We start from the raw sequence: 24762 nt of genomic DNA, 5'->3' as shown, positions 1-24762 counted from the left end.
CTGGGATTTTACTTCTTCAGTCAATATATTTATTAAGTAGATTCACTCAAATTGTGGCATGTGATAAGGAATGAAATCTTACAATCTGTGACAATGTGGATGGACCTACAGGGTATTATGCTAAGTGAAATAAGTCAGACTGAGAAAAACAAATACCATATGATCTCACTTATATGTGGAACCTAAAAAAACAAAATAAATGAACAAACAAAACAGAAATAGACTCATAGATACAGAGAACATACTGTTGTTTGTCAGAGGGGAGGAGGTTGGGGGGCTGGGTGAAAAAGGTGAAAGGTTTAAGAAATACAAATTGGTTGTTACAAAGTAGTGATGGGGATATAAAGTACATCATAGAGAATACAGTCTGTAATATTGCAACAACTATGTATAATTCCAGATGGGTACTACACTTATCAGAGGGGGATCACTGCATAAATTCTACGAATGTCTAACTACTATGCTGTACACTTGAAACTAATAAAAAATAATATTGAATGTCAAGTATAACTGAAAATAATATTTTTTTTTTAAATTGAAGGATGTGACTGTAGCTCATTTTCACAGATATACCCTATTCCACTGTACTACTGTGTTTCCCCCAAAATAATACCTAGCCAGACAATCAGCTCCAATGGGTCTTTTGGAGCAAAAATTAATATAAGACTGGGTCTTATTTTACTATAAGACCGGGTCTTTAATATAGTAAGTATAACATAATACAATATAATACAATACAATACAATATAATATAATATAATATAATATAATATAATATAATATAATACCGGGTCTTATATTAATTTTTGGTCCAAAAGACTCATTAGAGCTGATGATCCAGCTCGGTCTTATTTTTGGAGAAACAGGGTATACAACAAATTATATTACTATTCCCTTGATGAGAATTTGTGTGTGTGGTTTTTCTCCCCAGATGTTTGCTCCTATAAATAATGCTGCTAGGAATATTATGTTGTGTATCTTCTGGTGAATATGTACAATTATTTTCCCCTGGGTTTATACAAAAGAATCAAATTGCTAGGGTTGTAGGTTATGTGAATTTTCAATTTTACACAATAATATCACACTGTCTTCCAAAGTAGTTGTTTTCCCTGTATTCCCAAAAATACGACCTAGCTGGACAATCAGCTCAAATGCATCTTTTGGAGCAAATATTAATATAAGACTCAATCTTATATTACATTACATTACATTACATTATACTATGTAAGACCCAGTCTTATATTATAGTAAAATAAGACTGGGTCTTATATTAATTTTTGCTCCAAAAGAAGCATTAGATCTGATGGTCTGGCTAGGTCTTATTTTTGGGGAAACAGTAGTTTATATACCCACCAGCAGTATTTAAAAGATCCTGTTGATCTTTCAACATTTGGTAATATAGACATTATTTTTTGACAATTAAATGGCATTAAATAAAACTCTGCTTTGTGTTTTATTTCCATTACCCTCATTACTAAAGCATTTGACCGCCTTTTATATATTTAATAATGATACGTGTTTCCTCATAGATATGTATTTTTTAATGGATATGCCAAATTGTTTTCAGGTCTTGTGCTCTGTTTTAGTACACTCAGTCTGGGTTACAAAAGGGTGTAAACTCATTTCCATTTCTTTGGATTTTCCCAAAGAGTGTCCACAAAAGTCTCACCAACAGCAGTTTCCTCTATAAGATGAATGGCTTCTGTGACTTCCTGTGTCTCCTCAGTTGGAGAGAATAGGAAGAGTTAGAGTTTATAAGATGCTGTGCTGAACACAAAGCAAGAATACACATGTTACCTAATTTCTACTTTTTAGGAAATTGAAATCTTGAAGTCACATGGATTTAAACCCTCACCATTTCTCCTACCACTAATTACTTTATTTTTTACATTCAGGTTTTGTTTTATTCTGGCCAAAGTCGGGGTATAGTATTATTTTTATTTATAATTCTCAAAAAATTGAGACAATATCAACACATATTTTAACATAATAATGGTTTTATTTCAATAATCAATAAAATTAGGAAAATATTAATCTGACATATTAAAAGTGGTCATCTCCACAGGAAAACTTTTCAACTACCCATTTGGTTTTGTGCTTCTCAGATGCAGCTTTGCCTGAACGCTTTTCATGTTACAGTGACTGGAGATGTATATGTACCCTGTTTAGATTTCTGAATTATACTTCAATTTGAGGCTTTTCAGAATCTAACTTCAAAGCTATTCAGAAGAAGAGCTTTGAGGGTTACCCAACTTCAAAGAATGCTTGAGATTATTTAACATCATTAAACAGAGCAATCTAAGAGACAAAGACACAGGCTAAAGTCAAAACACTTTTAAAGACATCATACATCATTATCTTTGCTATTACTTTTCCTCTCAATTTACTAAAGCCTGTCATCCATTGAAACACATGTCCAAAGACCATGCTAGGGGGTATGTTATGTGTGTGTAAGGTGGAGAGGGTGTTAACTCACAACTTGGCCTTATCATTTCCTCAGATTTCTTTTCTCTATGGTTCCTGATATATCTATCTCCAGTATATTTAAGAAGCCTATGAATACCTCTTTAAACAAATACAATAGCCTATTTCCACAAGTCATACTATGAGGCACATCTGTCACAACATGTGACAAATACCCAAAGCCAAGGATATGACCTAGCAAATCTGAATGTATTCTCCCATTTTTCTCCTATTTTATCATTTATCTCTCCTTCATTCAGTAGCATTTAGTTACCTGCCTCTACCCACAGCAACCCTTCTTATTTTAATGCTCTCACTCTTATCCACAAACTAAATTCATGTTTTTCACTGTTATAAATTTTATTTTCTTGAGAACATTACTTCAAGAAGACTGAAGCCCAGTGGACTCCCAAAGACAAGACTTTCAGAAGGAAAAGCACTCCCTTTCTTCACAGACCAGAACAAACAAAAAGAAAGAATGTGTATATTTGGATAAAATTTTACGTTAATCTGTAAAGTTGTCTGCCTGTTCTCATCTATCAAAGAACATTGGTAGAGTACTGGAGATATCAATGAGCTTTGTGAATTAAGTATAACTCTGCAAAAGTGTTTGAGAGTTTTTACATATGTAATACAAAAATGTGGCTACAGTATGCTGTTTGATTATATATATATATATATATATATATATATATATATATACACACACACACTGAGGGTGACAAAAAATGTACAGAAGTATACACTTTGGTCAACGTTGCTCAAGCAGTAGTTCGTCATAATCAGAATTGTCTGGACGCTGATGGTAACCACTTTGAGCAACTCTTGTAATTGCAGAAGTGAAATGTGACTTGTATTCATCTTTTGTTATTGGTATATATTGAGTATTACAATTTTAATACAGTGTTCCTTTCTTAAAATGCATTTATATTTTTGGCACCCTCTATATATGGTGTTATCAAAAAATATGGTGAATTTTAAACTAAAAGGACACATTGCCATTAATCCCCCTCAAAATACTCCCCTTCGCTTTGAACACACTTATGCCATCATTCTTGCAACTTTCTGAAGCAGTTCTGGAAGTTCTCTTTTGTGATTGTCTTTAGTTGCCCTGTCATGGCTGCTTTGATGCCTTGAATCGATTCAAAACGTTTACCTTTCCTGGTTATTTTGACTTTTTGGAAGAGCCAGAAGTCACACAGTGCCAGATCCAGTGAATAAGGTGGATGAGAACACACAGTAATGGTTTTATTTGAAAGAAATTGCCATATACCAGAACTGATGTGTGACAAAGCACTGTCATGATGGAGGATGATTTATGGCACACTTTAAAACACACCTTCTATCAATTGTAGCTCACACCCAACTGATTGCACCAAACAAGTTGAAAATTGTCACACACTGTTACTAAGGTTCGATGTGCCGCTTCCTGTATTGAAGATCCCTGCCTTTCCGTTGGATGGCACTCAGCAGCAGCATTAATCGTATTTTGTGATTACACCTCATATATAAATTGTGTCTCATTTTATGTGGGTTTTCTTCAATTACTTAAAATTATAGAAATCTACAAGAGCAAAGACATTATAAATCATTGGTCCACAATCCTTATTTGATAAGTAGGGTGATTGTACAATTTATTGTCCAAATGTAGACTCTTTTGAGAATGAAGATGGATGCTATTAATAAATAGGCAATGACAACAGAAATAAACAGGGACTATGACAAGCAATGAGGGGAAAATGGTAACCCTAGTCTTACAGCATAGGGGTGTTAAGTGGCTCAGTCAAATGCCTTGTAAGTGCCACACAATGCCAGAAACCATGTTTCCTAGTGTCTCATTAGGAGGGCATTGGAACAAATGAGTTAGTAACAATCTGAAAATGTGCATTGACCATTTTGTCCAAAATCTGAAGATGAGTCACATCATGAGTCACTGCTGACCTAAGATAAAATGGAATTAATGTTCCCACTGCGTTCTCCCAACTTCTCACTGGACTTGGGATAGTAAATGATTCTAACAGCATGGCTACCCCTTGGGCAACCCAAGCCAGGCTGACATGATCCACTATAATTTGGCCGACTTATCAGTGAAAGGCATGATGACCTTCTGTACATGTACGTACTCATCTCTCCAACTCCCTGGGTACAGGGTGAGTATATCCTGGGTCCGAACATGGAAGGAATGATCAATGGAGGTGGTCTTTCCTCCACCATTATTCCTGTTGCCCTATTTAGCACTATGGTATATGAAAGGCATGCTTACTATTCTTTCTTCTTTTGTCTTCAGTTTAGCATAGATTGAAAACCTATTGGGTACCAGAAATATTCTACAGAGTTTCATATACATCAGTTATTTATTGTGTTTTGAGATTTGAGTAACTTCTCTTACCAAGTGAGTAAGATGGATTTGTTTCTGAATTTTATAGGCTGCCCACTTCACTGTGGGCACTAAGGTTACGTGGCAAGAGGCCCTCTGCTGGACTTTTTCTGCCAGTTTTCTCAGTGTCGGTAAAAGTCTTACTAAGATTTTTATTTCAGGAATAACTCCCACTTTTATTCACAAAAAGAAAGCAAAAAATGAAATTTCTGCTGCACTTCAGAACCATGAATACATATTTGATTTGCTTATATATTTTACCAAAGGAAATTTGTGAAGAGAAAGTCCAGGGTGAGTCTTTGGGTCATACAAACAAAATCTGTTGAAGAATATGAGTGTAGGACTTCCCTAGACTTCCCTTATAGGTATCTTGCCCCAAAGAAGATTAAAATCTGTACAAAGGAATAATTCAAGGACATCAATGACTCTATTGTAAAGAAGAGGCAGGTTGTAGCATAACAAAATTCAGAGATTGTGTTTTCCAAGTTTCAAGTAGCAAGAGGAGACTGATTTTTTATGAACAAAATGATACTTAAGATGGGATTTGAAGAGATGGGTAAAGTTTTGACTTAGACAAATAAAAGGAAAGAAATTTTCCTGACAGAGAAAAATTAGGATGAAAGCAGGAAAATATACAAAGAATTACAATCAGGGAACAGGCAAAAATGAAATCTTTGCTGGAATTTGGGGGCAAGAAGTAAATGGTGCAAGATTAATGGTAACTGAGATTACTTTTAAATACCATCTCAGGAACAATAAAAAAAGAGCCATTCTAGTAAAGTGTCTAGATTCAAAACCAATACTATTTTTTAATAACAGAAATGGCTAAGCTACTAGGGTTTCTTCTTTTTAAAGCTGTGTCATGAACATTAGTTCATTTTCATGACATATCTGTGATATACGTAAGGCCATTCTTTTCATTTTGTGGGTGGGAGAGCTGAGATAAACAGAGGTTCATTGGTAACCTGGTGGAGCAAGTAATGCCCTCTCCTTCTTCTCTCTCCCACTGGAAGCAAAGTGCTTGGTCAAAGAGCAATACCTTTCCACACACAGGAGGCTTGCTTTCCTGTTGAGATTTTATTTGAGTTTTGAAAGTGGGACAATGATTTTGTCAGGAAACCAGTGGATTAAGCCACTGCTTCAACTATGCTAATAAGGCTGCTGACTCAAACTGTGAGCACAACCTTGCCAACTCCAAACTGCTGCTGCCCAGCGATCTCATCAGTCCACCTGCCGTGCACCTAGCACTTCCGACTCCTACGCCCAGTAGACTGAATATCGGCTCTGGCTGCTGGTCTTGGCCTCTTCTACACTGATGCTGCTGCCTGCGGTCCTCATTGCCATCCTCAGGCCCAGCATCCCTCCCCCTAACACAACTGACCAGTTTCTGGGCTGGCAGAAACCATTGTGCAGATGGGATCAGTATGGATGTCCAAGTGTAAAATCAAAGCAAATACAGATGGGAACACAAGGTGTAGACCAGAACCTTGGATCCAAGTTTGATGGGAGTTTAGAGAGATTGAACCTGCTAATTAGTGACCTTGGAACCATTCTCATTGGATAAATAATAAATAAAATTTTACCTGAGTTGGTTTTACTAGTAAATCCAATTCAGGGAATGTGCCCAAATGCAATGGATTCAGCTAGTTTTAATCCCTGAGGGTCATATGCAGGTGTTTGAAATAGGAAGGACATATATTATTTGCATATGATTAGCATGTAATTTTCACTCTTGTATTTAGACTCTGCAGTTTGTTCTCAGTCTCTTTTCAAGTGAATTTTTTTATTTTTTTATTTTTTTTTCTTTTGGGCTGATCTTGTTTAACTTTTCCCAAGATTTTCCCCCACAAGTCTTAACAGAAATACTCAGGTTGAAGAACATATCACGGAATCAGCATGATGCATAGCAAGTCTCCTAGACTTAAATTAGTGAGCACCATGAGTGTTCTGAGCTCTTTGAATTGCCCTTCTGCAGTTCTGTTCTGAGAGCATCCATAAAAGGACATGCCAGTTTTCCAGAATGGGAAATGTACTGCTTTCGCTATCAGCATATCCAGGTTTGAGCTATAGTTCCCCACGTTTGCAGCAAATGAGTGAATCTCTCTGAGTTTTAATTGCCCATGGTATCACATGAGAGAAACAATTAACTGTCTTGTGGTCCTCACGTGGGGATCATTAGGATCAAATGAGATAGGGCATGCAGACATGTATGGTGAATACTGAGGCTGCCTTTATGTAATTTTCTGATATTTTGTTCATATGTAATTTGGCATTAATATTTATTTTTTTGAATATTGCATTAAAATATTTATATTGATTGCTGAATTTTTTCATGCCTCTTACATTTTGGTCCTGAGGTGAATGTCTTACTTGCCTCAGTCTAGTTCTCAACTTAGACAAGCACCGTATGGTGGTTTAGCAGTAAAAGGTTTCAGCCAACCAGATACTACTGTAGACAGATAGTGGAAGAGAGCCACTGACTGCACTGGATATCTTTGTCAGCTAGACCGAACCCTGGCACTCCAGGACATTTAGAAAAAAATGTTGACATTGTTAACTCTGAATCCTTCAGAGAAAAAAATTATAATATCTGGCCTTTCATTGGCCATGAGGACGAAGTACCAACTTTAATCTCGTTTCCAAAATCCACTATAGTATATTCCTCTGCTGCTCAGTTAGTATTTATTCTTAAATTCCCCAATTGATTCGTCCATTCAGTTGATCATCACTACTGCTCAAACATCCTATTCTTGTTTCAGACTACAAGATCTTGATTCCCTTGTTCTTCCTTCCTGGTGTTTTGTTTTTGTTTTTTTTTCATATTGAGTATAAAAAATGCTTACAAGTTTCAACTGAATCCTTACTTCTCTGCTAGGTCTTACCAGCTAATTCCGGCCCAAGGTCACTTCCCTTCCTTATATACCCAGTGAGCACTGTCTCATAATATAGGACCTAAGCGCATCAGTTTTCTATCATTGATTAACTATTTCTGTATATATTATGTTTTGTCTTTTTATCCACCCAGCTGGTAAAATCCCAAAAGGCAGAGAATGTATCTTAGGTTTTAATTCCCCACTATGAGTTTTTATCTATGATTTTTTACATACACACTTATTTACTCTTTTACATATTCTCTCTGTATGAGGGTCTATAACACTCATATATTTAAAACGATTAATATATCATTCATGCCACATAATTTCTATCTTTAAGCATTTAAATTTAAAGTATGGTTATATCTTGTCCTAACATATTTCTAGTAGTTTCTTGTAAATTAGTTGAGTTCCCTAATTTGATCATTAGCACCTCTGTGGCAGGAGATATGACTTTCCCTTCTTTGTGGTGATCTTTAATAATGTCCAAAAACCACTGGATTTTCTGGCCATATACAATTCAAACTCCTAAGGAATAAACAGTACCTCTGGCCGGACCAGAAGAAAATAAAACAAAACCATCATTCACTTTTCCACAGATATTCAATCCAAAGTTGTTCCATATATGCGGAATGTACTCTTGTTAACTTGATTAAATGTTTAGGATATTTACCTTCATTGTGAACTTGTCTGAACAGTATAGATTAATTTTATAAGTTGAAACAATTTTCTTGTGTAGAGACCAAAAAATCAACAGGAAACTTTACAAACATATATCCTTCCATTATATTCTGCTTCTTTTTAATAATATTCGATAACATTTACAGATTAACAGGAACTCTTTTGAAATTTGATCACACTCGTAACAAAAGGCATCTTATAAGATGTGCTCTATTTTGCCAAGAGTTAGCCCAGGCAGAAGAGCCTGGGAATGGAAGGTTGGTAAAGATCATCTGTAATTAAACTTCACAAAATAAGTTACTCTCAAATTGCAATAGGATCTTAACAACAGATCAGTGCAGGGGTTTGCAAGGATGGGGATTAACATAGTAAGTCTAGCATGGTTGCCAAGCCTATTTGTATCATATGTATCTCCAACTTTCTTACAAATAGTTTTTCTAACTCCATGACTTTCTATGAAATCATTCTTTCAGAAAGAAAGTATGATTTCCCAAATTTAGTCATGTGACCTCACTTTAACAGCAAATATGAAGAGAACTGTACCCTAAAAGAAAAAGTCTTATGCTGAAATTTTACCTTCAGAGTTGCATTGCACTGTCTTAAAGTAAGCAACTTTTAATTGGAGCATCAATTTTTTTCCCTCTAGTGGAATTCATCTTTCATATTAGTGTCCTCTCCTTTCTTTATATTATCCACCAAAGGATTAACTGAACCAGTGGTATAATGGGTGTACCAAAAATTGGCTCATATGCACCAATTTTTAAATTTTCAGGAATAGTGAAAGCCAGTCTTTAAACAAAGGTATTATTAAAATTTAAATTACATTCACTTTACTTAAATATAGTATATTAAAAACAAACAAAAAATGAATACTCAACATATATCTTCCTCAATATTTCACTACATTGCTATTATCTATGATTCTGAGGAGTGTTACGTTTATTGTCTCTGTAGTGAGACAAAAAATTTAATAGTGAGACTATTAAATATAATAGTGTGCTATGTCACATTTCTTCCCAAACCCGCATTCAGTTGCATCATATTGGTAGGTTGAAATTCACAGAAACCAGCAAATACTATGAATTGGGGCTTGATTTATTGCTTTGAGGATTGTCTTGACTTCAGAAAGTGATGCAGCAAGTGTTACTTTTTTTTGAGGTTGAAGTTTCTTTTATTAAAGTATAGTTGTCATACAATATTATATTCATTTCACATGTAAAACATAGTGATTCAATATTTATATACCTTACAATGTGATCAACATAACTCTAATAAACATCTGTTACTATACAAAGTTATAATCTATGTGGCTTATTTATTTTATAACTAGAAGTTTGTATTTCTTATTTCCCTTCATCCCTTTCACCCATCACCCCACACCCCTTTCCTATGGCAACCGTCAGTATGTTTTCCACACCTATGGCAACCGTTAGTATGTTTTTGTTTTGTTTTGTTCATTTTATTAGATACCACAAGCAAGTCAAATCATATGATATTGTATTTCTCTGATTTATTTCACTTAGCGTAATACCCTCTAGGTCCATCATGTTGTCACAAATGGCAAGATTCCATTCTTTTTATTGCTGAGTAATATTCCATCATATATAATATGTATCTAATATATATCATATATATAATATACATATGTGTATACACATATATATATGTGTGTGTGTGTATATATATATATGTATGTGGAGACAGAACCAGGAGTGCAGTTTCCAGGCTCTCGGCCTCACGTGGAAAGGTGCTGGCTCAGGTAGTAAATGGCCATCAACTGTGATTGGATGGCCATCAGCTGTGGCTAGTTGGCTGTCAGCTGTAACCAGTGAGCCATTGGCCATTAATATAACTGCTGTGGCTACGCTAGCAGAAAATGGGGGGCTAGCAAGAAGATGGTGGCTGAGCTAGCAAGTGGCAGAGTGAGGGTTGCGGATCATGTGGCTCCTGTTTCCTGTTTCTACAACCCAGCTGCCAGCAAGACTATAGTGGTATAACTCCCCTATCTTTGGCTCCATGAGTGTTCCTATTTGGCCTCACCATGTCCTATGTTCTTATGTGGGGAGCGGGACCAGAAAGACCACGTGACACCCTGCGTGACTATATACATACATACATATATATATATATATATATATATATATATATATATATATATATATATATATATATATGTATATATATTTATATATGTGTGTGTATATATATATATATATATATATATATATATATGCATGCCACATCTTTATCCATTCATCTACCAATGGACACCTAGGTTGCTTCTTTATTTTGGCTATTGTAAATAATACTCCAATGAACATAGGGGTGAAAGTGTTCTTAATACAGATTAAACTCAAAAATGTGTCAATAACCCTTATATTGTGAATAGCATAAAAACTGAGAAAATATTTTTCTAGTATTTAAAAACTATTATCCAATTAAGTAAAGAATGTCATTTTTGAATAATTGAAGTCTCTGCATGTCTTCCTTGTTTTACTTTCTTCTTCCTTGTAAATAGGCACAAAATATCAACCTACATTAAGTCCAAACTGTATTCATTAGTCATTTGCAATCATAGATTGACACCAGCTATAAGAGATCAGCAAAAATCAACTAAACATTTTCAGAATGTCAATTTGCTATATGAATCTGCAGTAAATATTGTAGTAGGTTGGTGCAAAAGTAATTGTAGTTTTTGCAATTATTTTTAAACTTTTAAACCACAATTACTTTTGCACCAACCTAATATATTTTATTATTTCTAAATTATGTGCCATAAATCTTTTAGTTTTTGAAATTTATAATACAAATATGTATGTGTTCACACACACACACACACACACACACACACACACACACACACAGAATTGGGATGTTTGGAGGGGAGTGGAGCCAAAGCAGATGTTGAATATTTGCTAGCATAGCACTACTAATAACTAAAGTGTTACCAGATAATTAAAATTTTCTCTTATAAAAATATAAGATGTGACCTCTCCCCACTCACTGATGTATTTTGTTTGGATTAATGAACACTTGATGTCTCAAAAGTATTTATATCATTAAGATTTATGGTGAAATAATAGTCAGGCAAGTCCCTATTATTGGAGGGTAACTTTGGAGACATTTTCCTATCCCCCTAAATAAAACCTTATGAAATTTGACTACCCATATGATACTTATCTAGTAATAATTAACCAGTAAACAAGTGTATACTTTGGTATAATTTCTTACACAGAAAGAAAAAGACATGAGCTTGAATCCTAGCTCAGTGTATAGTTAAATGTTAGCCGTGGATAGCTCATTTCCATCCCTGCAAAGGCAAAATAGAGGAATGACACAAGTTTACAAGCTCTGAAACATCACCACATATCAAAATTACCTGTAAATCACTGTTCAAATCAATGGATTCTTTTCCTTTAACATGGTATACTAAAACAGAAACAGGACCAAGAATTAGATCATACTAATGATCCGCATATGGATTTAAAGCCAAACATGGAACCCTTCTACTTCCAAAATCCTTTGAGGTCACACAGTCTTAATGGTAAACTGAGTAGTAAAGCTGCGGATACCAGAAATCTATACATGTGGGATTTTAATAATTTACTCTTCTTCTTGATCCATCTCAGTTTCTTCTAATATATATTTCTGGAATGTATGGCATGCCTACTAAGTAGTTTTTATATTATAATATTCCCTGTACTACAGAGTACAGAATGAATATTGTTTATTAGAAATTATTCAGCTACTTTTAAAGAAGCAATATATATATATATATATATATATATATATATATATATATATATATATATGTCAATATGTCTATAATCTTATGCATAATGTTATGAGAAAATGTGGCAAATTCTTACTAAAATCAAGATTATCCATGGCTGGGGAACTCACGTAATCAATAGTTTGATAACAATATGAACAAAAGAAAATAATTTGAGATAACTTTGATAGTGGACCCCACTTAGCTCCTATATTTTTTTTTTGTAATGCTCAATACTGCAATCATTCTTATCACTTTTAAAAAAGTATTATTAGCAATAGTTAAGAAAACATCTCTTCATATTCCCTTAAGTCGGTCCTATGATAGAATCCCTCATTTTTTATGCATAATCATAATCACAAATGTTTAGAAATTACTTTAAAGTGAACACATATACTTCTATACATGTTTATATATATTTACATTTTTAATAATCTGTACACAAAATGTTATCTCCTGCATGTTTGATGAAAGGTAACTAAAGCTCAGAAAGTCATTATAGAAAATTAGTTATGGAGATAATTAAAAGATAGGTAGGTATCCTAGCTCCAAACCATGTGCATTTTCATAATTAGAATTTATTATTTTGTTATAAAAATCATAATGCTAGCAATACAGGTGAAATAATAGTTATTCTACCTTGTTGTTAACTATTTCCTTAGAAATTTGAATCATTTGTGCTTAAATGGTTTCTTTGGAAAATGACTGGACTTCTTTCACTTGAATTTAAGGATATATATCTATATATCTCTCTATATAGAGAGATATATAGATATATTTATATAATTTTTTTCCTAACATGGTTGTCCAAAAAGGTAAAGGAAAAGACAGGCGCTATGGCTTTTTGCTATCTTATTGGCTAAAATGTCTGTTGCTTCTTACAAATTGACTGAAATTCCTGCCATCTGTTGCTGTAAACCTCATCTAAATGTAAATTAAAATAAATACATTTCTTGAGGGAAAAAAAAAAAAACAACTTTAAACACCATAGACCTTGGCTCATTTTGTAGTGGTTTAATAACTTTTCTGCCATCCAAGTTACCAAGCTTCCAAAAAGATGTCCAAAGACATCAAGCATAAGTGCCCTATAGATAACTGTACAAAGTCCGAGCTTTTATTCTCCTGGAAATGAAAGACTCAGTAGAAAGGTCCAAGTGTCTATCATGCTAAGGAAAGGTATCTGGATTTGGAGTATCACGACAAATTATAATAGTTGATTAGTCCATCAAACAAACAGAAAAATGAGCTTGTCTTATTTCACTCATAGTTTTGGGGTAGTCTTGACTCCACTTTTCTGACTTTTAATTTACTTCTTAAATAGATACATATATAGGGAGCAGCAACTTGTAGTTTTCAGAAGAAGAATCTGTTTCTGAACTTTAAGTCTCTGTCTTTTCATCCCTGCTAAAGTATAGTTTCTGGTGCACTTTGAAAGAAGCTCAGTCTGTCCTGTCCTGTAACAAATCTGAAGACTTAAGAGGGCACGTAAGCAAACATGATGAAAAATAATGAGTGAACTGAATAAGTTTAGCGTATTTAAACATAGAATTTGCTTTGATTGTGAGCATTGGGTATTTCCTAGCTTCTGCAGCCTTTACCATACTGGCTCCTACATTAATTTAATATATTACTCACAGGTTTTACTCCATTGGAGCTGCTGACGTGTGCTGAAACCCAGTGAACTTGACTCATTCCATGGCATCTGACTTGGCTTTTTGTAACCTCTGCCCTTGTTGTCTTAATTTACACACTCACTTATCATCCAGACCTAGAATTTCCCTACATGTTTAAATATTGCCCCTTGTGATATATTTCTCCATGAATATGAATCTCCTGCCTCATGTCACACCTCAACCAAGAACTACATGACATGAACAATGCTATAAAAATCTTGATCTAATCGATCATTATAAATCAAGTACAGATTGTATGTTTACCAACATGTGCCAAATGCTAGGCAATAAAGAAGTTTCAAAAAATTTAAAGGATTGAAATCATATAGAATATATTATTTGACCTAATGCAGTTAGATTAGATATTATTTATCTGGAAAAACAACATATGTTAGAAAAAAATAAACTTCTAAATAATCATAGGTTTTAAAAAAAGAGAATGTAGATAATATTTCAAACTAAATGATAATGAAAATACAACATATCAAAATCTGTGGGTACAGGTGATGCAGTGCTTACTGATATTTATAGCTTTAAATATTTATATTAAAAAAGAAAAAAAAGCATGTCTATATTCAATGACAAAATGTTTCAACTTAAGGAGCTAGGAAAAAAGAGCAAAGCATACTTAAATTTAGCAAACAAGAAAATAAATAAAAATAAATGGAAAAATAAATAAAAGTAAAAACAGACATACACTAGAGATGATTAAAAAAACAGTTGATCCTTTGAAAATATTAATAAAGTTTATTAAAAAGAGAAAGAATACAAATTACTAGCATCAAGAAAGAAGAGAATAGGTATCTGTACACATCTGGAAGACCACCACAGGATAGAAGAAATCATTTGAACAATTTTACTTGAACATAATCAACAATCTTGATGAAACAAAAAATATCTTCAACATTATGAAAATAGATCCATGATGAAAAAACTTCTGAATACGCTTAAATTATTAAAGACATTTATTTCATTACTAAAATAGACAAAATTTAACACCAATTCATGATAAAAACTCTGAGCAAACTAGGAATAAAATGGAATGCCTTATACCTGATTAAAAAAAAAATCTTTAAAAAAATCTACAGCTAACATCATACTTAATCTTCAAATTTTGAATGTGTTTCTCCTAAGGTCTGCAACAAGACAAGTATGTGCCTCCTTACTACTTTTATTCTTCATTGCATTAGAGGCCTTAGCTTTTGCAATAAGACAATAAAAAGATATAAAAGGCATAAATATTGCAAGGGTAGAATTAAAACTCTTTCTATTTATAGACGACATGGTTATCAACGCAGAAAATCCAAGGGGGTCTGTAAAATAACTGCCAGAAGCAACAAATGAATTTATCAAGGTCATAGGATATAAGCTTAATATACCAAAACCAAATGAAGATTTTTATGTTAGCAGTAAAAACAGAAAATAAACTTATGAAATTGCCTCTTTTATAATACCATCAAAATACATCAAACCCATAGGAGTAAATTTAACACAAGATATACAAGATCTCTATACTGAGAACTACTAAAATAAATAAGACCTAAATAAATGTTAAGATATACTATATTCAAAGACCAGAAGACTCAACATTGTTCAAATGACAATTCTGTCCAACTTTGAACATAGATTTAATACAATTGTAATTAAGATTCCAATAGGATTTTATAAATTGGTAGGCTTATTCTAAAACTGCCAATGGAAAAGCAATAAATCTAGAATTCACAAGGCAATCTTGAAAAGAAAAACAAGAAAGTAAAGAAAGAAGTAGGAGAATTTACACTGCATGATTCCAAGATTTTATATAAAAACTGCATCATTCAAGAAAGTGTCATGTTACATAAAGATTGATAATAGATAAAGAGTACTAGAATATAGAATCGAATAATAGGTTAACATTTATATTATCATTTGCTTTGCAATTGAAGGGTCAAAGCATTTCAAAGGGTGATGAAAAGTCAACAAATGATGCTGGAATAACTAGATATCTTTACAAGAAATCTATATGTATATAGATATATAAGTATATCTATATATTCATATGTATATATATATCCATATATATTAATTAATTTAAAATGGATTTTAGACATAAACATTAATAAAAGCTAAAACCACAAAGATTTTAGAAGAAAACAGAGGAAACTATTTTCTTGACTTAGAATGGGCAAAGTTTTCTTAAGCAGGACACATAACAATACCCATAAGATTTTTAAAAAGGAAATGATTACGTACAAATCATAAAAATCTTAAAAATTCTGCTCATCAAAATACACTGTTCAGAAAATGAATCAGCATGTCACAAACTAGGGTAAAATATTCACTAGACAAATTTCTACCAAACTGGTATAAAAACATGTAAAGAACTACAACTCTAAATAAAAAGACAAATTAATTTTTAGATGGTAAAATATTTGAACAGACACTTCACAAAAGAAGTTATGAAAATGGCCTGTAAGGACTTGAAGAAGTGCTGGATACAAATTAGTCATCAGAGAAATTAAAATTAGCATTATAATGAGACACCAGCACCTATGCACCAACATTAAAAAAAATAGTCAACAGCGAATGTTGGCAAAGATGTGGAATAGCCAGAACTAACAGGTTGAAAGATGGGGATGAGGAAGCATGGGAGGGTTGGCATAGAGGCAGAGATTGACTTAGAAGGGGCGTGGGGGAACTTTCTGAGGTGCAGGAGATGTTCCATGTTTTGATAGGGTAAGGATTTTTAGATTATAAATGTGTATGCATTCATCAAAACCCAGTTAATGTACACTTAAATTTTCTTTAGATTTAATTTCAGCTCAAAAAGAAAAATCTATAAAAAAAATGAACTATAATCATTTGCATGATGAAATATTTAGGGGAAAGTAGATTAGTATTTGAAATTTACTTTGAAATGCATCAACAATTTTGAGGGTTCCTGTAATATATTCACTGTAAAACTCTTTCAACTTTTCTATATGTTGAAAAGTATTTCCACTAAAATGTTTTAAAAAGCTAAACATATAGCTCCAGCTAACATTAATCAAGAGATTCATTCCCATGTGCCCTTCTGTACTCTAAACTCTTTCCATGTATAAGCACTTGCAATGCTTACAAGGTTACTTTAGGGTGGATTCTCTTACTATCCTCACTTTAAGGTGAAGAAAATGCAATACATGTGGATTAAATAAAAATAAACTAATACGCAAGCATAAGTCTTCATCTGTGTAATAAGGAATCTACACAGAATGAGAAGGGGTACATAGAAGAGCAACACGTGCATGAGAGAGAGGGTTAGACTCTGGAGGAAAAGAAACATATAACTCATTTCCATTTTCTTCTATATTGGACCTAGGTAACATAAGAGTGGATAATGCTCCCAGCTGAGAGCAAAATAGTATGGTAAACTCAGACAATACAGTGAAAGCTAATAATGTTAATTCTGAAATATGGATATCCTTTTGTATATTTGCATGGTCGTCTCGAGGGACACCACCAGCCAATTAATCCCGTTAACAAGTTTCTTCCCTCGACTCAGAGATATAGGGGAAAAAAACAACAAGAAACTGATGTTTGCTAAATGGGAGAGAGGTGGGAATGGGGGAAAAGGTGAAGGGATTAGAAAGTACAAATTAGTTGTCACAATAAGTCACGGGGATGTGAAATAAAGTAAGGGAATATAAACAATAATGGTGTAAAAATTATGTAAGATGCCAGATAGGCACTGGAGTTATCAGGGAAATCACTTGATAGACTGTTTAGATGCCTGACCAATGCACTGAACACTTGAGGCTGAAGTTGAATAATATTGAATGTCAAATATAATTGTCTATATACTATATAATTGTCTAATATATAATAATATATAATTGTCTAAATACTATACTATATACTATATAGATAGGATATGGAGTACAGCACAGGGAATAGAGTCAATGGTATAGCAATAGCTATGCACAATGTCAGAGGGGTTTTTTACATTGCTTTATATACCTGAAACTAAAACATATATATATAATATACACAAATATATAAATATATGTATATATAGAAATATTATATATAAACATAATATATATTTATATATCATATATAAATATAGATAATATATACAAATATATATATATATATATATATATAAAATGTATAAAGCAATTACATTGCTTTATATACCTGAAACTAAAAAAAAAAAAAAAAAGAAAAATTTATTCCCCATTTCATTGTCCTACTGGGTCACTGATAGCCCAACTTAGCTTTTGGGAGGTTTCTAAAAAACAGAAGTAAAAAGGCCCAGTCTGGATAGACTGGATAGAGTAGCCTGAAAAGAAGTTCTTTTTACAGATCTCATCCCCTTGCATGTCTACCCATGTTACCCAAATCCTAAAGATCATAAGAAGAACCATAATAAGCAACAGCATGAATGTGCTTCTCAAACTGCAGTTCTCAAACCAGCAGCAGCATCTGGGAAACATGTTCAAAATGCAACTCTCAGACTCCATCCTAGACCTACTGAGTCAGAAATTCTGGGAGTGGGAAAGGGAGATTCAGCATAGAATCTGTGTATAAGCTCCAGAGATTCTAATGTGCACTTAAGTCTGAGAGGCAATGGCATATAAGAAACCATTAAGAGCTTTCAGCATTGTTTTGGTGGTCATTCAGAGCTGTTTAACTTTACTGTGGGAAAGTTTTCTAAATCTGTAAGAAAATGAATACAAAGTAAATTAGCAATGCTTGGTCCAGTATAATTATAATTTCTCATGTCCTTTTTTTCCCCCACTTTTCTTTTAATCTATACCACTCTCAGGGTAATAATTACATCATATTTTCAGATGTCAGTTTCTTCTTTTAGATAATAAACTCATTGACAACAAAGGTTGTATCTACATCATTACTGTATTCTTTAGAGTATAACACTCACAGTAGGTAATAAATATCTGTCAAATTAATAATTGAATGATTTAATAGATGAGTAAGTGAGTGAGTATGCCTGCATGTGAGTGATGAATTTCTGACTGGGAACTTATCACCCTCTTAGGAAATAAAGCAAACATCTTCCATTGATTAGATCACTAGTGGTCTATTCATGACAATCTTGGAGGATACATAAGGTGTGAACAAATGAATAAAACCTGAAAATATAGTATAAATGCCTTCCAGAAAGCATCCACTTTGGGCTATTGCTCTCACTTCTCTTTTCAGGCAGTGCATCACCTGCATGAGTGGAAGTGTGACTGGAGATAAGAGTATGACCCCTCAGAGGTGGATCTGAGATCCAATCAAACTAGACACTCTAACACCCAAATACTGTCACATATAACAGGGTTCTGTTGTCCAGAAAGAGGTTTTATACAACTTCCTTTTAGTAATATAAAATTTAAATGTATTATTTAGTGTAATTTATTATAGAGTCAAAGCTACATTTTTAAAATAAAATGTATACTCTCAATAAGACAATATCTATTGAAGTTTAAAAAGTAAATTATGCATTTTTATTATAATACCTATATTTTCTCAAAAGGCAGAACAAAAAGAAATATTATTAAGTGAAGTGTTACCTCTCAGTCATGTTACTATCTTAGTTTGTCCATACCCTGTTTCTTTTTTCACTGGTAAAAAGAAACTGAGTTGTCAGGTTGTATAAAGAAAGTGAAAAGAGTCACCTTATATTCATCAGTCAAATCATAATTGGTTACTTTAGTCAACACACTCCTCCTCATTCTCAGACGCAGAAGGAATGTAGGGACTGGGGAATCACATGGTAGAGTTAACATTTAATGACACTGTAACAGTAAATGCTAAATTTGCTGTTCCCCAATTTAATTTACCTTTCGCAATATTTTTCAAACATTTTGATTGTGAAATAGTCTGTATCACATTAGGTCCAGAAAAAATGGGAGTGAGAACGACATTCTACATTTAAAAACCAATATACAGAGAGTCATTGACTTCATATCAATTCAATTATTTTCTTTTACCTAAATGACACTATCAAGAGCATGTACTATTATATGTTTGATTGATACCTATTAAGGGTTACAGTTCCGATTGTTCTTCTAACCTGTTTAAATTTGAGAAACGAACTTCGGAAAGTCTTTCTGAAATAGTTTCCCACAAAAATTACCCTGGATATCGATGGCTCCAGAATTTGTTTACTAGCTCACCAGTATCCTTGCTCAGTTTTTGTCCCATTTTCCCATTTTGTCCTAATCAATGAACGAGTGGTATCTTCTCTTGGTCACTGGACAGCTTCTACAAGGTTGTACCCTCACAGTAGCTATGTGGAAATGTCCAGAGAAAGGAGTATGGGGAAAGAGTTCTCTCCTTGTGTTTTATAATGGAGATAAATTTTTCCTAGAAGTCTCCAGCAGACTCCACCCCCCCCCCCATGTCTTTTTGGCTAGAATTGGGTCATATGGCCACTACTGTAGAAAGAAAGGGCTAGGAATGTGAGTATCTGGCATTTTTAGTCTTCATCTTGGGAGGATAATTTTGAAAAGAAAGGAGAATAATGTCTACAACACTGGCTAATAGTAGAAGAGTATGTTACATTTCTGAAAACAAAAAGCATTAACTTAGAAGAATGAAGTAGCTACTAGTAGAACTTCAAGTTCGAAGACAAAAGAATATTTTTTCAATGAGGAGGACTTCCTAGTAACCTTAAGAGTACATATTACATTACTCCCTTGGATCATTTTCTATTATTTCTTTTCTTTTCTTTTCTTTTTTAATTAAACTTTATTGGGGTGACAATGATTAGTAAAGTTACATAGGTTTCAAGTGTACAATTCTGTAATACATTATTTATATATCACATTGTGTGTTCACCACCCAGAGTCAGTTCTCCTTTCATCACCATATATTTGACCCTGTTTACCCTCATCTACCACCCCCTTTTCCCTCTGGTAACCATTAACTATTGTCTATGTCTATCAGTTTTCGTTCTTTGTTGTTTGTCTTGTTCCTTTAATGCTTTCAGTTTTATATCTGTTTTATATCAGTGAAATCACATGGTTCTCGACTTTTTCTATTACTTATTTTTATGTCATGAATTATTATCAGAGCTTTTTTTTCATTCATATCACAAAAATTAGAAAGCAAGGGAGATGTAATGTGATTACTAAACTGTAGCAGGCAGTTATAGGTAAATATAGACTTAAAATTATAGCAAAAAGTTCACCCTTGCCTGCCCCAACAGAGCAGTCTCTGATTAAGGCAAGTTCCAGGTCAGGAACTATAACTGATAAGTTTAACAAAGAGAAACACAGTATGTGAATTTTCTTTTTTTGAGTTGAAATGTGACCCTCAGTTTTTGAAAATATTTAAATATTATTTACTCCCTGAGAGAAATAAGAAATTTATTTATATAAACGCATATATATACAAATACATATATATATGTGTGTATATATATATATATATATATATATATATATATATATATATATATATATATAAAGAAGAGAGAGATATCTACATATGTCTATACACACACACACACACCAGGAGTGTCAAAAAATGTATACAAGTGGACACTTTGGTCAACGTTGCTCAAGCAGTAGTTTACCGCAATCAGAAGTGTCTGAATGCTAATGGGATCCACTTTGAGCACCTCTTGTAATTGCAGAAGTCAAACATGACTTCATCATTTATTATTGGTATATATTGAATATTACAATTTTAATACAGTTTTCCTTTCTTAAAATGTGTATACATTTTTGGCACCCTTTGTATATACACACATATATGTATGTGTACACATATCCACAGAGACTTAGCCCTGTGTACATATAAATCAACAAAACATCACTCCCTTGATGACAGCTTGGTGAATATTTCTTTCCTTTAGCAAAATTCGGATGAACCAACATTTCAGGTTCATGCAAACAAATTCCCCATGGAATGAATTTTTTATTTATATCATTATTAATACTATTCAGCTCTGAGAACGATGCCTTCAAAAGCTTCCACTGCCTTTTGTTGTGTGGGAGTGTATGTGATTTTGATTAGCAAACCTGCACACCTCCTCTAAATTTCCTTCTGAGCTTGTGCAGTTAAAATAATTATAATAAAATCTATTAACTGCTTGTTACTGCAGGGGGAAAAGGCACTGCATCCAAGCTTCCATCTGCAACCATTGATTCTGAAGTGGTGAGTGACAGTTCCCCACTGCCTAAGTAGGTTATAACAAGCTAGCTTCGGGCTGCAACAGCCAGTAGAGTGCAGAGGAGAAACGACTGGCCTCCAAACTTGTCTTAAGCCTCAAGAAAGAAGAAAGAGGGGAGGGGGGGATCTCTGCCAATAACTGCAGTGCCTGTTCTCACATTCAGCAGCAGGAGCTTTGCAATTGCCAACTCGCTTTAATTCCCACTCACACCTTGGGGGGACAAGGCAGAAAACTCTCTCTAACGAATAGTAATAAAACTATTATTCATCTAATCACCCACAAACATATGTGTTTCTTTTGTAACGACTCTGTTGCCCTCATCCCCATAAAACATACACACACACATAAGCCAACTCATGCAAATAAAAACACAATAGTGAAGACAATACAAACCGAACAAACTGGTTGCTTTGCCGACATACAGAAATTCCACCTCACATTCTTCATACGTATAATTCCAATGAATTCCTATCAACCCCACACACCACGGTGGAAGTCCTGTATGTAGTGATAAGGAGAATCCACACTATTATTTATATCTTTCAAATGAAATCACTTCTTTTGCTTCAGTGATTGACCTGAATATATCAGGTGAAAGTGAATTTCAAATCGAAAGCTGGCTTCATTCCTCTCTTAGATTTTGCATATGGCTATATAGAGAGCTGTAAGCCACACATATCATCACTTGATTATAATCTGTTTCTCATGTTTCTTTGTGTGTATATATCATGGTACTCAAATTATATGATTTCTCGCTGTCCATTTCTGTCAAATACACACACACACACACACACACACAGGTATTATATTTGTGTGCATGTGTCAGTTCTCAAGTATTTTTTATTAAAGTATAATAGGTCAATTCTCTCAACTGTGTATGACTATAAAATAATGAGGTTATGGTATGGGTTGGGAGTATCAGGTATATCAATACAAATTAGGGCTGCCTTCTAGAAAAGAATTTGGAGAGACTAACATTTTTTAGACAACTAACGTTCAATACTTTTGATTTCATCTTTTAAAAATGTCCTTAAAACTACATTGACAAAAAAAGAACAATTAAATTAAATTTGATTCAAAATGGTACCCCACCTTAGTCTTAAAGCTTGTCTTTTAATAAATGCTCACTATTTTTTAAAAAACTGAAATCTATATTTTAAAAATTAATTTCCCACCATTGCATTTTCTCAAGAGAATGTACCATTGACTGCCGTGTAAATTTAATTGTACAAAGCTACAAAAAATTATCTGATTGGATATATAACAATAGACATGTCTCTACAAGGAGAATATTCTGGAAAATTGGTGTAGTTACATTGATAATTCAAATACATTACAATAACCAAAATGACAATAGTCATCATTTTGCTATTTCAGGTAGGAGTAGGTTTTTAACAGAGGTATTAATGGGCCAGTTAATTTCTGTAAATGTATTATGAATTTTTCACAGGTAAACACACATATACATATTTTGGATTATCTACATTAGCTCAAAGTTCTTAGAATTTTTGCAAATTGAACAACCAAATATCATTTCCATTGTGTGATACTACATTGTGTTGAATATTTTACAATAGATTGGTTAGCAAGATAAATTTACCCAAAGTGAGGCTACTCCATTATTCTTCTGAACTCCAGGAAGTGTCATGAATTTTAAGGTATCCTGACCTAAGAATCTGGGAGAGTAATTGAGTACACAAAAGGAATCCATGGACCTGTCAATATTTTTTTATTCCTGAAAATACCAGCATGATATCCCCATTTCTCTCCAGAAGCATATGAAACTTCACACCATAGAGTTTGGGATACATTGTAGTACTTGTTGCTTCCTATAAAGCCTTGATGAAAATGAACTACCTGTTAATAACTCGATCAGTAGACTTGGGTGTACATAGAAAAATTCTCATCTCAAACATGTTTATTGGACATGAGCATGGACAATATAGATAACTAAACCCTACAAAATCCTGTAGTTGTAGATGGTATAGAGGGTTTCAAATCTACATCTGTGTATATTTTAAATGTACTTCGGAATATCCTTAGTAAATTTGCTATGCCACATTTCTAATCATGAGGGAAACAGATCTAACATCTGATCTAACATTCACTAAACTTTTAGATTGTATTTGCCATTCATTTTGCTAAGTGATTTACAAGTGTAATTATACGAAGGCCTCAAAAACTAATCTGGAAAACAGGTTGATTGTTACTTCCATTTTAAAGATAAGGAAGTAGAGCTTAAGAGAGGGCAACTATCCCAGAAGCTCTCTCACTCCTAATAACTGGCAAATCCGGGCTGTACCCTAGTCAAGGATTTGAGTAAATGTAGTCAATTCGGAAGTGTTAAGAAACAGCAACAGAGGAGAAGGAATTTGAGAAGTTGGAAAGATGGTGGCCAAAATTAAGTTCATTATCTTGTGGACTGTCATAAGCATTGACCAGAGCTTTATCTTGTGGGGAAACTCTTGGAAACAGCAGACTACATCCCTCAGATTTATTGCAATCCAGATGGATGGGAGCTGGGATACGTATACATTAATTCTGCTTAGTTATTAATTGAAAGCTGGGAGAAGTGGCAATACTGTCAATACTGGGAGAAGTGGCAATTCCCCATAACCATAATCAGAGTAAACCTTTCCTGCTTTAGAGAAAGCCTCCAAGCAAATGATAGTAGTTGGCAATCTTCAAGTAGCAAGGTCTTGGTAACGGTGCTTGCAGTGAATTAAAATATAGGTTTTAATAGTGGCTCTGTGATTTTATATAGGACGGAGATAATC

This window comes from Rhinolophus hipposideros (assembly GCF_964194185.1).
Source record: "Rhinolophus hipposideros genome assembly, chromosome: 17".
Taxonomy (NCBI): Eukaryota; Metazoa; Chordata; class Mammalia; order Chiroptera; family Rhinolophidae; genus Rhinolophus; species Rhinolophus hipposideros.
This window is presented reverse-complemented; position numbering follows the sequence as displayed.